This window comes from Macaca fascicularis, chromosome 3 (assembly GCF_037993035.2).
Source record: "Macaca fascicularis isolate 582-1 chromosome 3, T2T-MFA8v1.1".
Lineage (NCBI taxonomy): Eukaryota > Metazoa > Chordata > Mammalia > Primates > Cercopithecidae > Macaca > Macaca fascicularis.
The window spans coordinates 103,969,049-103,982,083 of NC_088377.1; the positions used below are offsets into that span (position 1 = coordinate 103,969,049).

Here is a 13,035-nt window from a genome sequence, read left to right on the forward strand (position 1 = left end):
TAAAGACACCTTCTAAATATAAATTTGATAAAAATATAAAAATCTCAAATTTGTCAGCTTCAATTTTATTTACATAAAAGAAAGCCCCCCCTTTAAAACTGCTTTTCTAATAGAAAATATAAATTCACTTGATTTTGTATTATATTAACTATTTTGCAGTTTTAAAATATTATCAAGTATTTTGTAATTTTTTTTTTTTTTTGAGATGGAGTCTCGCTGTCGCCCAGGCTGGAAGTGCAGTGGCGCAACCTTAGCTCACTGCAACTTCCGCCTCCCAGGTTCACATCATTCTCCTGCCTCAGCCTCCCAAGTAGCTGGGATTACAGGCGTAAGCCACCACACTCGGCCATATTTTGTGATTTTTTTAAAAAGCTGTAACACTTTTGGGACAAATGGGGATACATTAATGTGACCCTGTTTACTAGATAATGTACTGTATAAAGTTAAATTTCTAGGGTATGATAATGGCATTATAGTTATCTAGAAAAATGCCTTTGTTCCTAGGTTCAACTCTTTTAAACAAATATTCCTATGATCACATCTACAGGGTTTTCTGTGCACCCAAACATACAAATTCATTATTTACTCCTGACCAATCCAATTAATACATTTTGTTTAAATTGCTTTTCTAATTCTTTTTGGTGGACTATTTTCACTACAGATGGCTTCTATTTTTATTCTTTTTCCTGCTATTGTAATCTGCTTTCTAGTCCCTTCCTTGGTTATCTTTTTTTTTTTTTTTTTTTGAGACAGACTCTCATTTGGTCACTCAGGCTGAAGTGCAGTGGTGCAATCTCAGTTCACTGCAACCTCTGCCTTCCGGGTTCAAGTGATTCTCATGCCTCAATTTCCCGAGTAGCTGGGACTACTGGCATGTGCCACTACACACGGCTAATTTTTGTATTTTCAGTAGAGACAGGGTTTCTTTCACCTGTTGGCCAGGCTGGTCTCAAACTCTGACCTCAAGTGATCGGCCCGCCTCAGTCTCCCAAAGTGCTGGGATTACAGGCATGAGCCACCACGCCCGGCCTGTTCTTTTTTCTTAAAATACTTTAGGCAGAATCCCATGCAGTTCACAGGCTATGTTCTTGACACTCACCTATGAAACTGAAAGCCACTAGAAAAAAAGGGAACTGCATATACTACGGAAATAGTTGCTAAATCTCAGCAAATTCACAAGTCAATATAACAACTAAAAGCCCAAGGGTTTCAGAGCAATGTATTTTAAACAAGCCACACAGGACCCACATTATACTTAGTCATAATATAAAAATATTGCCAGCCTGGCTAACATGGTAAAACCCCGTCTACTAAAAATACAAAAAATTAAGCTAGGCACGGTGGCACATTCCTATAATCCCAGCTACTCGGGAGGCTGAGGCAGGAGAATCGTTTGAATGAAAGCAGAGGTTGCAGTGAGCTGAGATAACACCACTGCACTCCAGCCTGGGTGACAGAGTAAGACTCCATCTCAAAAAAAAAAAAAAAATTGAACAGTAGACTCATTATGTCCTTTACAAGAATGAACTACCCGTTGAAAATACATTGACAGACAAGCCATTTCAGTCTAACAAAATTAAAAAGGAATAACTTTTTAAAAAAGAAAATGGTATTTGTTACCTGTCAAAAATTCAGGTTCTTGGGCCAGGCGTGGCGGCTCACACCTGTAATCCTGGCACTTTGAAAGGAGACCGAGGTGGGAGGATCACCTGAGGTCAGGAGTTCGAGACCAGCCTGGCCAACACGGGGAAACCCCATCTCTACTAAAAATGCAAAAATTAGGTGGGGTGGTGGCATGTGCCTGTAGCCTCCCCAGCTACTTGGGAGGCTGAGACAGGAGAATCGCTTGAACCCAGGAGGCAGAGGCTGCAGTGAGCTGAGATCGCGCCTCCACTGCACTCCAGCCTGGCAACACAGTGAGACTCTGTCTCAGAAAAAAAAAAAGAAAAGAAAAGAAATTCAGGTTCTTCATCACTCAGGATTTCATTACCTGTCTGATGACGGCTCAATTTCACTTTTTTTTTTTTTTTTTTTTAATGCCACAAGAGAACAATGATCCTTAAGAGGAGAGAGAATGTGGGGACAAACAGGAGGTGGGGTTTTGTTATATGAATGTTCAGGAAAGGACAGACTTCAGCCACACTTGTTTGGCAGGGCCCCCAATTCATCTAATGCCTAAATTATTTAACCCTTTGTTAACAGGCAGCCTTTAAAGGCATATAATTCCTCTGAATATTCTTTCCATAGAGTCCCAAATATAGTAGGTCCTCCCCATGCTGGCAAAACAATCACAAAAAGCTCAGTTAAGCAAACTCAGCCAAGAAAGGTGTATCAGGTGAAGTGAAGCAGTAGCCTTGGGAAGAAAGACTTCAGTTTACAGGTTCTAACGAGATCAGGAGTCCACTACATAAATTAAGCAGCTCTAAAGATCTGCTGTACAACATTGTACCTATGGCCAACAATACTGTATTATACACTGGAAAGTTTGTTAAGAGGGTAGGTCTCCTGGTGAGTATTCTAATCACAATAAAGTGTTCTTTTTTTAAAAGGCGGGGGACAGGTATCTGCTAAATGGTTTTTAGTTAGCTTCATTCTCTTTTTGTGGCTGTGTACTATTCCACGACATGAATGCAATACACCTCATTTCAACAGCACCCACGGATAAGACATTCTCATGCTATTATGAACAGTACACAGTGAATATCTACCTGCATGAGTACAGCTACGGATAAATTTCTGTAAGTGGAATTGTTGGATCAAGCAAGATCATCTGAATCATTAAGATATTGGCAAAGCAACGTATTTACAAGTGAGTGGGTTGTTTTCCTGTATCTTCCCTAACATGATCCGTCTGCAAAATGTTTTATCTTTGTCAATCCTAGATAGGCAAAAAATGGTTAATTTCAGTGTGATTTAATTAGTATTTTTTTCAATCATGCATAAGAGCAAGGATTTTCCATGTGTCTTTTTTTTTTTTTTTTTTTTGAGACGGACTCTCACTCTGTCACCCAGACTGGAGTGCAGTGGCACGATCTCGGCTCACTGCAACCTCCGCTTCCTGGGTTCAAGCGATTCTCCTGCCTCAGCCTCTTGAGTAGCTGGGATTATAGGCAAGCGCCACCATGCCCGGCTAATTTTTGTATTTTTAGGAGAGACAGGGTTTCACCATGTTGGCCAGGCTGGTCTCGAACACCTGACCTTGTGATCCACCAGCCTCAGCCTCCCAAAGTGCTGGGATTACAGGCTTGAGCCACAGCGTCTGGTGCCACTATTTTCTTTTATACAAATTGTTTATGTCTTTCAATTATTTTCTTACAGAGTTCCTGTTCTTTTCCTTATTGGTTCATAGGAGTTCTTTTTGTATTAGGAAAGTTAATCCTTAATATATAACATAAAGTTCAAATATATTTTTCTGGTCTGTAATCTGTTTGTTTTGCTTATAGTGGTTGCTATGCCAATACTTTTTATCAGATAATGAATTTTATGAAGGTTTTCCTTATGGCTTCTAGGCTTTGCACCATCCTTAGGAAGACCACTCCTACTCCAAAGTTATAAAAATACTATCCTTTAGATTTTTCTAGAGACCAGTTGTTGTGGGAAGTCAGGGACCCTGAACGGAGGGACGGGCTGAAGCCATGGCAGAAGAACATAAATTGTGAAGATTTCATGGACATTTATTAGTTCCCCGAATTAATACTTTTATAATTTCTTATGCCTATCTTTACTGTAATCTCTGAACATAAATTGTGAATATTTCATGGATACTTATCATTTCCCCAATCAATACCCTTGTGTTTTCCTATGCCTGTCTTTACTTTAATCTCTTAATCCCGTCATCTTCTTCTTAAACTGAGGAGGATGAATGTCGCCTCAGGACCCTGTGATGATTGTGTCAACTGCACAAATTGTTTGTAGAGCATGTGTGTTTGAACAATATGAAATCTGGACATCTTGAAAAAAGAACAGGATAACAGCGATGTTCAGGGAACAAGGGAGGTAACTTTGAACCGGCCGCCAGTGAGCCGGACGGAACAGAGCCATATTTCTCTTCTTTCAAATGCAAATAGGAGAAATATCGCTGAATTCTTTTTCTCAGCAATGAACATCCCTGATAAAGAGAATGCGCCCCTGAGGGCAGGCCTATGAACGTCTGGTCCCCTGTAGCACCCCCAGGCTTATTAGGATGAGGGAAATTCCCGCCTAATAAATTTTGGTCAGACAGGTTGTCTGCTCTCAAACCCCGTTTCCTGGTAAGATGTTATCAATGACAATGCAAGCCGAAACTTCATTAGCAATTTTAATTTCGCCCCATCCTGTGGTCCTGTGATCTCGCCTTGCCTCCACTTGCTTTGTGCTATTTTATTACCTTGTGAAGTATGTGATCTCTATGACCCACACCTTATTCGTGCACTCCCTCCCCTTTTGAAAATTGCTAATAAAACTTGCTGGTTTTACTGCTCAGACAACATCACGGATCCTGCCTTGTGATGTCTCTCCCGGACACCCAGCTTTAAATTTCTCTCTCTTGGCCGGGCGCGGTGGCTCAAGCCTGTAATCCCAGCACTTTGGGAGGCCGAGACGGGTGGATCACGAGGTCAGGAGATCGAGACCATCCTGGCTAACACGGTGAAACCCCGTCTCTACTAAAAATACAAAAAAACTAGCTGGGCGAGGTGGCGGGAGCCTGTAGTCCCAGCTACTCGGGAGGCTGAGGCAGGAGAATGGCGTGAACCCGGGAGGCGGAGCTTGCAGTGAGCCGAGATCGCGCCACTGCACTCCAGCCTGGGCGACGGAGCGAGACTCCGTCTCCAAAAAAAAAAAAAAAAAAAAAATTTCTCTCTCTTGTACTCTTTCCATTTATTTCTCAAACCAGTCGAGACACCTAGGAAATAGAAAAGAACCCACATTAACCATCAGGAGCGAGTTCTCCCGATACCAGTCATCTGTGAACAGTGAAAAGTTCTGTTCCATGGTCATGAATTACATCCTGGCTGTAACGTGCTATGGGCCATAATGTACAGAAACTAAATTTAATTTTTCTGAAGTAACTTTTGTCTTCCGATATTGTGTAATTTATGGCCATAATGTGCTATGGGACATAATGTACAGAAACTAAATTTAATGTTTTTGAAGTAACTTTTGTCTTCTGATATTGTGTAATTTATAAAGCACTGTTCCATGACAGCTGATGAGGCAGGCAGTGCAAGACTCATTTGTCCTATTTACCATTTGTCCCATTTACCAGAGAAGTTAAATCACTGCCCAAAGCCACAGAGCCTGGTGCAGACACAAATGCAATGCCAGCTGTTCTCTTATCCCCTCGACACTGCCTCTCTCAGCAAAAGGGCAACATACATGTGCGTGAAAATCTTAAAGGATGTCTCCAAAGTCTTGTTCATATAATTTCAAAATAAAATAACTTTTCTATTCAAAAACAGTATTTATTTAAGTGGGCCACACAGTAATCCAATTAAATAGTGACTCAGCCTCAGAGGTCGGAGCCAATGTTCTCAACAATTGACAGAATTCCATGTTCCTATACTGTGCCTCTATAACCCTTCAAAATTTAATTGAAAAGTAAGAGATGTAAATGTTCCCAGATGCCCAAGGATTCTGAGTGGGTTTTGAAGAGCTAGCTGTGTTTCTCAATTTGAAGAGATGTTTCTCAATTTGAAGAGATGGAAGGCAAGGTATGTCCAAATCACCATGGCCTCTTTTCAACCCCACACACCTTGACAATCCCCTCCTCCCAGTGCAACAGCCCCACATTAGAAGAGTATCTTACGCCTTCTCAAGTATGTCAATGACAGAAAAAAATTTTAAGCCACTGGCCAGGTGCAGTGGCTCACACCTGTAATCCCAGCACTTTTAGAGGCCGAGGTAGGAGAATCGCTTGAGCCCAGGGGTTCCAGACCAGCCTGGGCAATATAGTGAAACCCCGTCTCCACTAAAAATATAAAGATTAGCCGGGCGTAGTCCCAGCTACTTGGGAGGCTGAGGCATGAGAATCCTTGAACCCGAGAGTCGGAGGTTGTACTGAGCCGAGATCGTGCGACTGCATTCCAGTCTGGGCGACAGAACGAGACCCTGTCTCAAAAATAAAAATAAAAATAATTTAATTTAAAAATGTTAAACCACTGTTCCAGATAACGGGGTATGCACTTACACAATCCCTATAAGCCTTGCCTCTTCGGTTCCCTGGTCACCCCCTCAGCCAAGCTCTTCTGCACACTCCAGGTATCTTTTCACAGTGACCAGACTATTAACAGTTCCTCGGCTTGGCGGGGCGCGGTGGCTCACGCCTGTAATCCCAGCACTTTGGGAGGCCAAGGTGGGCGGATCAGGAGGTCCGGAGATCGAGACCATCCTGGCTAACACGGTGAAACTCCGTCTCTACTAAAAATACAAAAAAAAATTAGCCAGGCATGGTGGCAGGCACCTGTAGTCCCAACTACTCGGGAGGCTAGGGCAGCAGAATGGCATGAACCTGGGAAGCGGAGCTTGCAGAGCCAAGATCTCTTTGAGACAGAGCAAGACTCCGTCTCAAAAAAAAAAAAAAATAGTTTCTCGGCTTCCTCCCTCAGGCCCCTCGTGCTGCTGTTCTCTCCACATTCTCCCCTTTCCACCTCCCCACCCCCAACTCACCAAGGTGGCTCCTTCCCAGCTTCAGATCTTGGTTTAAAGACCACCTCCCCAAAGAGGGTTCCCTGACCACCCATTAATGCAGACTGCCCCAGGAACTCTATCCTTTCATTTTCTCCTCGGACTTTGTCACAGTCCATATTAATTTATTATTTATCTATTAATCTACTTTCTTGAGGATTCTATGTCCTCTGTAAAGTCCCTTGAGGGCAGGGACCTTGTCCAAATTATTTATGCTTTATAACTTTAGCACTTAGCACAGTGCCTGGCATATTGTCAGTGCCCAGAAAATATGCAGTAAATTAAATCTGAACGAGTTCCAGCTGACTTTCTCCACTTCTGCATCTCCATCAAGTTTCTAAGCAGCCCAACCACCTGGGAAGGGAAAATGGGTACAAGAACGACAGCCCCGCCTCTCCCGCCAGCCCACTTGTGAGCCCACTCATGGTTAATCATTCATCTTGTGAGGAAAGAAAGCGTTTAGCCAGCAACAACACAGACTGAAATGGCCTCTGTTTTCTGTCTTTCCTCCTAAACTAACTCCACTGGACTGCGGAGGATGACACTGGGGAATAATGTTAAAATTATGCCATTAAAAATGCAAAATAGCAGTAAGACCAAAAAAAATTGTTTACTATGTCCCAGACACCATGCAAAGCTTGCAACATGAATTACCTCATCTAATCCTGGTAAGGGCCCCAGAAGCCAGGTATCATCATTACTCCAATTTTGCAAATAAGGAAAAGGCACCTAAGGCTGTGCAGCTGATCAAGTGAACAAGCCAGGATCTGGGTCCAGGTAGCCAGACTCAGAGGAGCCCTCACCCTCACCACAAGGTACCCCTACATCCAACAGGGCATCCAAACATCCCCTTAGAAATAAATGACGAAAAGCCAGCAGTGAGTCAAAAATACCAACCATCAACTGAGTTATTAACAGCTCAAATGCTTTAGGGATGAGGGTTGGGGGTAGATTTCTTCCCATACATGAACCTGGGAGAAGCCAACAGCAGGATACCTGAAAAGATGTAATACTTATCTTCCGAAAAGAGGTAATACTGAGAAAAGTGCAGTGCATTCACTCGGCGGAACTGGTTAGTGTCCCTAGCTATGAAGGGCCACCTAAGGCTAAGCAGAGCACAGTGGCAAGTCAGTCCAATATATAATCACTGAGAGCCGACTGGGTGGGAGTTCCAGGTTTGGTCCTGGTGAGGGATTTTTTTTTGTTTTTGGATGATTAAGTAACACTCCTTGAGTTCTAATACCTAAAGATGTCAAGACTCAGATATGAAACAGGCTACTTCTAACGCAATGCTCACTGTGATGTGCCAGAAGAAACTGCACTGGTAGCAGGGCTAACGGGAAGAATGGAGGGGGAGGCTTCATGGAGAAGACAGGGCTTGACTAGGTCTTGATGCTCGCATTAGGACAAGCAGTGAAAACAGAACCAGCCTGCGGTGATTAAGAGGCAGTAATGAGTTTGGGAGAAGTGAGGGGCCCAGTCTCCCATGGAGGGCTGTGCTGGCAGAATATCACAAGGAGGTTCGTCTGAAGAGCTGTCTGAGAAACTCAGACTCAAAGCATTTTTTTTAACTCCCTTACTCAAAGACAATCAATCAATATAGAAGATTTCTGTGACCAAGTGTGTGGGGACTTCTTCCCACCAACAAGCAAGCAATCAATTCTGCGGTAGACACCAGCTGGGTGTCCTCCAACCCAGTTCAATTCTGACCCTACCTACCTGGGGACATTATCAGATCCCAGAGGTTGAGGCTCAGACCCAAATGACTGCCTCCACTTAACGTGCCAATTTCAAACCCCAGGCTGTTTCGCTTGTGCTTCTGACTCACTGGCTATAAACAGGGGATCTCAAGACCTCCTCCTTGGGTTTAATTTGCTAGAGTGGCTCACAAAACTCATTACTGGTTTATTATAAAGGATAGTACAAAGGATACAGATGGAGACACACAGGACAAGGTATGGCGAAGGAGTATGGAGCTCCTATGCCTCCCTGGGTGCACCACCCCGAAGGAACCTCCATGTGTTCAGCCTTCCAGAAGCCCTCCAAACCCTGTCCTCTTGGGCCTTTTACAGAGACTTCATTGAACAGGCATGACTGAAGCATGGGCAGCCATGCAGAAACGTGACTGGACAAAAAGGGCGTGACCCTATACTAACAGACTGAGTGGGGAACCCAGAAAGGCCTGTCTGTTCAGATTGTTCTAGGCCTCTTGGTGCAATACTGCTTCCCCCAGAGTAAAGGGCAGGATTCCTCCTGAAAAGAGGGTCTTATGATCTATAATCACACAAGGTAAGTCTGCTAATTTCTTTATGGAAACACAGGGGAAGATTAGCCTTGGGGACAAAAAGGAGCAGGTTGAAGGGAGAACAGGAGAAGGTCAGCAAAAGGTCCTGTTTTCTGAGGCCTAAAACACCCAAAAACTGTAACAAGGGCTATGGGATTTACGGGCCAGGAACTGTGGGCAAAACCAACATATATATCACAATATCACAGGCTGTGGTAAGCATTTTAGGATTGGGAAGTCCCTGAAGAACAAGAGGAGGAATTTGGACTTCTATCCTGTTGGAAGGCAGGGATGGAGGAAGTGGAAGCTTGACATGATGGCAGTGATTCATCTGGGATGGGTGTTGGAAGGATTGCCAGGGAAAGAAACTACAAGCCAAGAGCTTCATCAGGAGACTGATGGAATGCGCCAGCCAGAGGAAGAGCTCATGGACTCAGGCGGGCAGGAAAAATGGAGAAGCACGCTGAAAAACAACAAGAAGCAGAGCCGAGGTTTTCTGGGCAGTGAAGTAAGTCGACGTGATACTACAATGGCAGATACATGGCATTGCACATTTGTCAAAACCCATAGAACATACACCAGCAAGAATGAACCCTAAGGTAAACTACAGACGTCCACTTTGGGTGACGACAATGTATCAATGCAGGTTCATCAACTGTTCACCAATGTACCCCCGCGGTGCTGATGTTGATAATGGGAGAGGTGGGTTATGGGGAGCAGGGAAGCTCTATACTTTCATTTTTGCTGTGAACCTAAAACTGCTCTAAAAAAAGAAAGACTCTTAAAAAAAAAAAAAAAAAAGAATGCCAGCCTGGGCAACATGGCAAAACCCCATCTCTGGAACAAAAACAAAAAAAAAATGCAAAAATTAGCTGGGTTTCATGGCACGCACCCATAGTCCCAGCTACTCAGGAGGCTGAGGTTGGAAGATGGCTTGAGCCTGGGAGGCGGAGGTTGCAGTGAGCCGAGATCGCACCACTGCACTCCAGTCTGGGGGAGAGAGTGAGATCCTGTCTCAAAAAATACAAATAAATGAATGAACAACAAGAAAAAACTTGGACACAGGGCATGATGGAGAAAAGGGAGTCAAGGATGACTCACAGGCCGGGTGACTGGAAGAAGACTGGTGTTCTCAGAATGGGGAAGTTGGAAAAGGGGAGCTGTTCTGAGAGGTAAGAAAGAAACTGAGTTCAACTAGAACATGTTAGGGTGTTGGGGACATCCAGATGGGACAGACAGTCTTTAGGCAGCTGGAGAGCAGCTTGCGGCTGAGATAAGGAAAGGACACAGGGATGCAGATGAGAGAACAAAATCCAACGTTTAATGTTCTGCTTTTAAACAGAGAGAGAAATTCTCTTTTCTAAAGGAAAAGCATTGCAACACACTGGAAATAACCCTCTTTCCTTCACGGTGCCTCTGTCATGAAGACCCACTGCTGAGGAGCAGTTTAGGGGGGAATGCCCCCCTAAAGTGAGCAGGAGGGGCACAGTGAGTGATAAAATTAAGCGTGAGACATTTGACTCCAGACCACCTGGTTGTGAATTCACATTCTGCCCTTTGCCAAATTACTTCATCTCTGTGCTTCAGCGTTCTCATCGTATGAGGAGATAAATCTACTGTAAAGATCAAATGAGCAAGCATGGAGGCCTGTGCCTGGCTCCGACTCTGCCAGCTGCAGTCACTGTTCATTCTCAGACTTTCCCAGGACCCACAACATGAAAAATGCTGAGGTGCCTTCCTCATGATCACAGAGCATTTGTTCCTTTACAAAAATTTTCTGTCTGGGCACAGTGGCTCATGCCTGTAATCCCAGTGCTTCAGGAAGCTGAGGTTGGTGGATCGCTTGAGCCCAGGAGTTCGAGACCTGGGCAACATGACGAAACCCATCTCTACAAAAATACAAAAACATTAGCCAGGGGTGGTGGTGCGTGCCTGTAGTCTCAGTCACTCAGGAGGCTGAGGTAGGAGGATCACCTGAGCTCAGGAAGCTGCAGTGAGCCATGATCTTATCACTACACTCCAGCCTGAGTGACAAAACAAGACCCTGTCTCAAAGAAAAAATTCTCTTCAGGCATCTTTTTTGTCAGATGGGATAATAATATTTAGGGAGCAGAATATTTTAAATCTAAATGCTCTGAAACTCAGTCACACTGTGGCCACTCCCTGCAAGAGTTGGATCATTTACTCATGGATGTCCAATGCCTGGCCTTGATCTAAGAAGCCTAAGATAAGTAATACAAGAAAGTCCTTTTAAAAAGTTGGTGAGGCCAGGCGCGGTGGCTCACGCCTATAATCCTAGCACTTTGGGAGGCTGAGGCGGGCGGATCATGAGGTCAGGAGATCGAGACCATTATGGCTAACACGGTGAAACCCCGTCTCTACTAAAAAAAAAAATACAAAACTTAGCCGGGTGTGGTGGCGAGCGCCTGTAGTCCTGGCTACTCAGGAAGCTGAGTCAGGAGAATGGCATGAACCCGGGAGGCAGAGCTTGCAGTGAGCTGACATCGCGCCACTGCACTCCAGTCTGGGCAACAGAGTGAGACTCCGACTCAAAAAAAAAAAAAAAAGTGGGTGAAATGTGGCTGGGTGCAGTGGGTCACATCTAAAATCCCAGCACTTTGGGAGGCCAAGGTGGGTGGATCGCTTCAGCCCAGGAGTTCGAGACCAGCCTGGCCAACCTGGCGAAACCCTGTCTCTACAAAAAAAAAATACAAAAAAATTAGCCAGGTGTGGTGGCTTATGCCTGTAGTCCCAACTGCTCGGGAGGCTGAGGCATGAGAATCGTTTAACCCTGGGAGGCAGAGGTTGCAGTGACTCACAATTGCGCCACCGCACTCTAGCCTGGGCGACAGAGAGAGACTGTCTAAAATAAATAAATAATTTTAAAAATAATAGAAGTGGGTGAAATGCCAAAGTTATTATTCTTAAACTCTTACCTGCTGGCAATAATGACTGCAATCCAAGGGCATTTGACATGTGTCTGTCTACAGACTCAGTATGGCAAAGTCCTCAAAATAGACGCCACCATTTTTCAAAGTTTCCCAACCACTAGCAAAGCGAGGTGACTAGCAAATCGCAGCATCCGGTCTGCGCCTGGTTGTAAATCTTTAAGCTGATTTCCCAGCATAGGAAGTTTCCTGTGTGTTTAGACAGAAAGAGCTCAGTTTCTCAGGGTCTGATCATCTGCAGACAAATTGATGAAGAGACTCCAAGTTGTTTGCTGTGAGAGTCCAGAACCCAGAGCTACAGTGACACTGGCTGCTCCCTAATCCCGACAGTGACCTTCGGGGGTGGCAGGAAGAGCACATCTTCTCCCCAGCTCTTCCAAATGCCACTCTACAGTAAGAGCTGCTACATCAGTGAGAAAGGGGAAGATAATTACAGTGTGATAGAAAACTCTTTTGGGTGTGTTTGTATTTATAACCTCTAAGCAGTGCTGGTTCCTACATATAAAGCCCTTTGTTCTGCCCTGTACTTTGACTTGGGTTTGTAAGTTGAAGAGAGGAACTAGGGAGTGTCCATACTTACAGAGGAAGAAGACTAGAGCTCATGAACAAGTGCGGGGGATGGAGTGAGGGGTAGGGATGAGAGGAGGAAAGAGGGACCCAGGAAACTATGCAAGGTCAGGAGCCCCACAGGGTGACTTCTCCACTAACCCAGTAAAGTCCACTCAACTAACAAAACACTTGGTAGTGGTGGTGGATTTCTCCATCCATGAGGGAAGGGGCTGAGTTTGTGTCGGGGTTAACACCAAGGTAAAAAAGAAAGCACAGGAGGCCTCCCTTAACCACCTCCCCAGGAATTCACAGAAAATGTGGGCAGGGCTTTGGATTTCCCTGGGCCATGGACTTGTGGGTTCTCACCAAGCTTAATCAGCTCTCTAAGGAACAGGAATTCAGCGCTAAAAGATGACACTGGGGTTAAAAGAGAATATGTGATTCTTCCCCAAAAGTAATTAAACATAGTTTGATTGCACTATTTAGCATCAAACGCCACAGGAATGCGCTGAAAAGCAAAGAATTAGGGAGTACCCATCCCCATTTGTGTTCACAGGCCTTACACAGCTCAGGTTCTTCCAGTGAAATGTG

General features: G+C 44.5%; 1 protein-coding gene across 6 annotated transcripts in view; it reads right to left on the reverse strand.

Moving 5' to 3' along the window:
- The window catches only part of SNX10 (sorting nexin 10), an 84,758-nt gene that overhangs the window by 59,017 nt on the left and 12,706 nt on the right, over positions 1–13,035 (reverse strand). The window contains exon 2 of one of the 6 annotated variants that reach the window (XM_045387625.3): positions 11,884–12,084. The exons of 4 other annotated variants lie outside the window; for them this stretch is intronic. The gene's annotated coding sequence lies outside the window, so the exon portion shown is untranslated. Of the gene's footprint in view, positions 1–11,883; positions 12,085–13,035 lie in introns of those variants that run through there. One more of the 6 variants, XM_074035323.1, reaches the window with a different exon arrangement.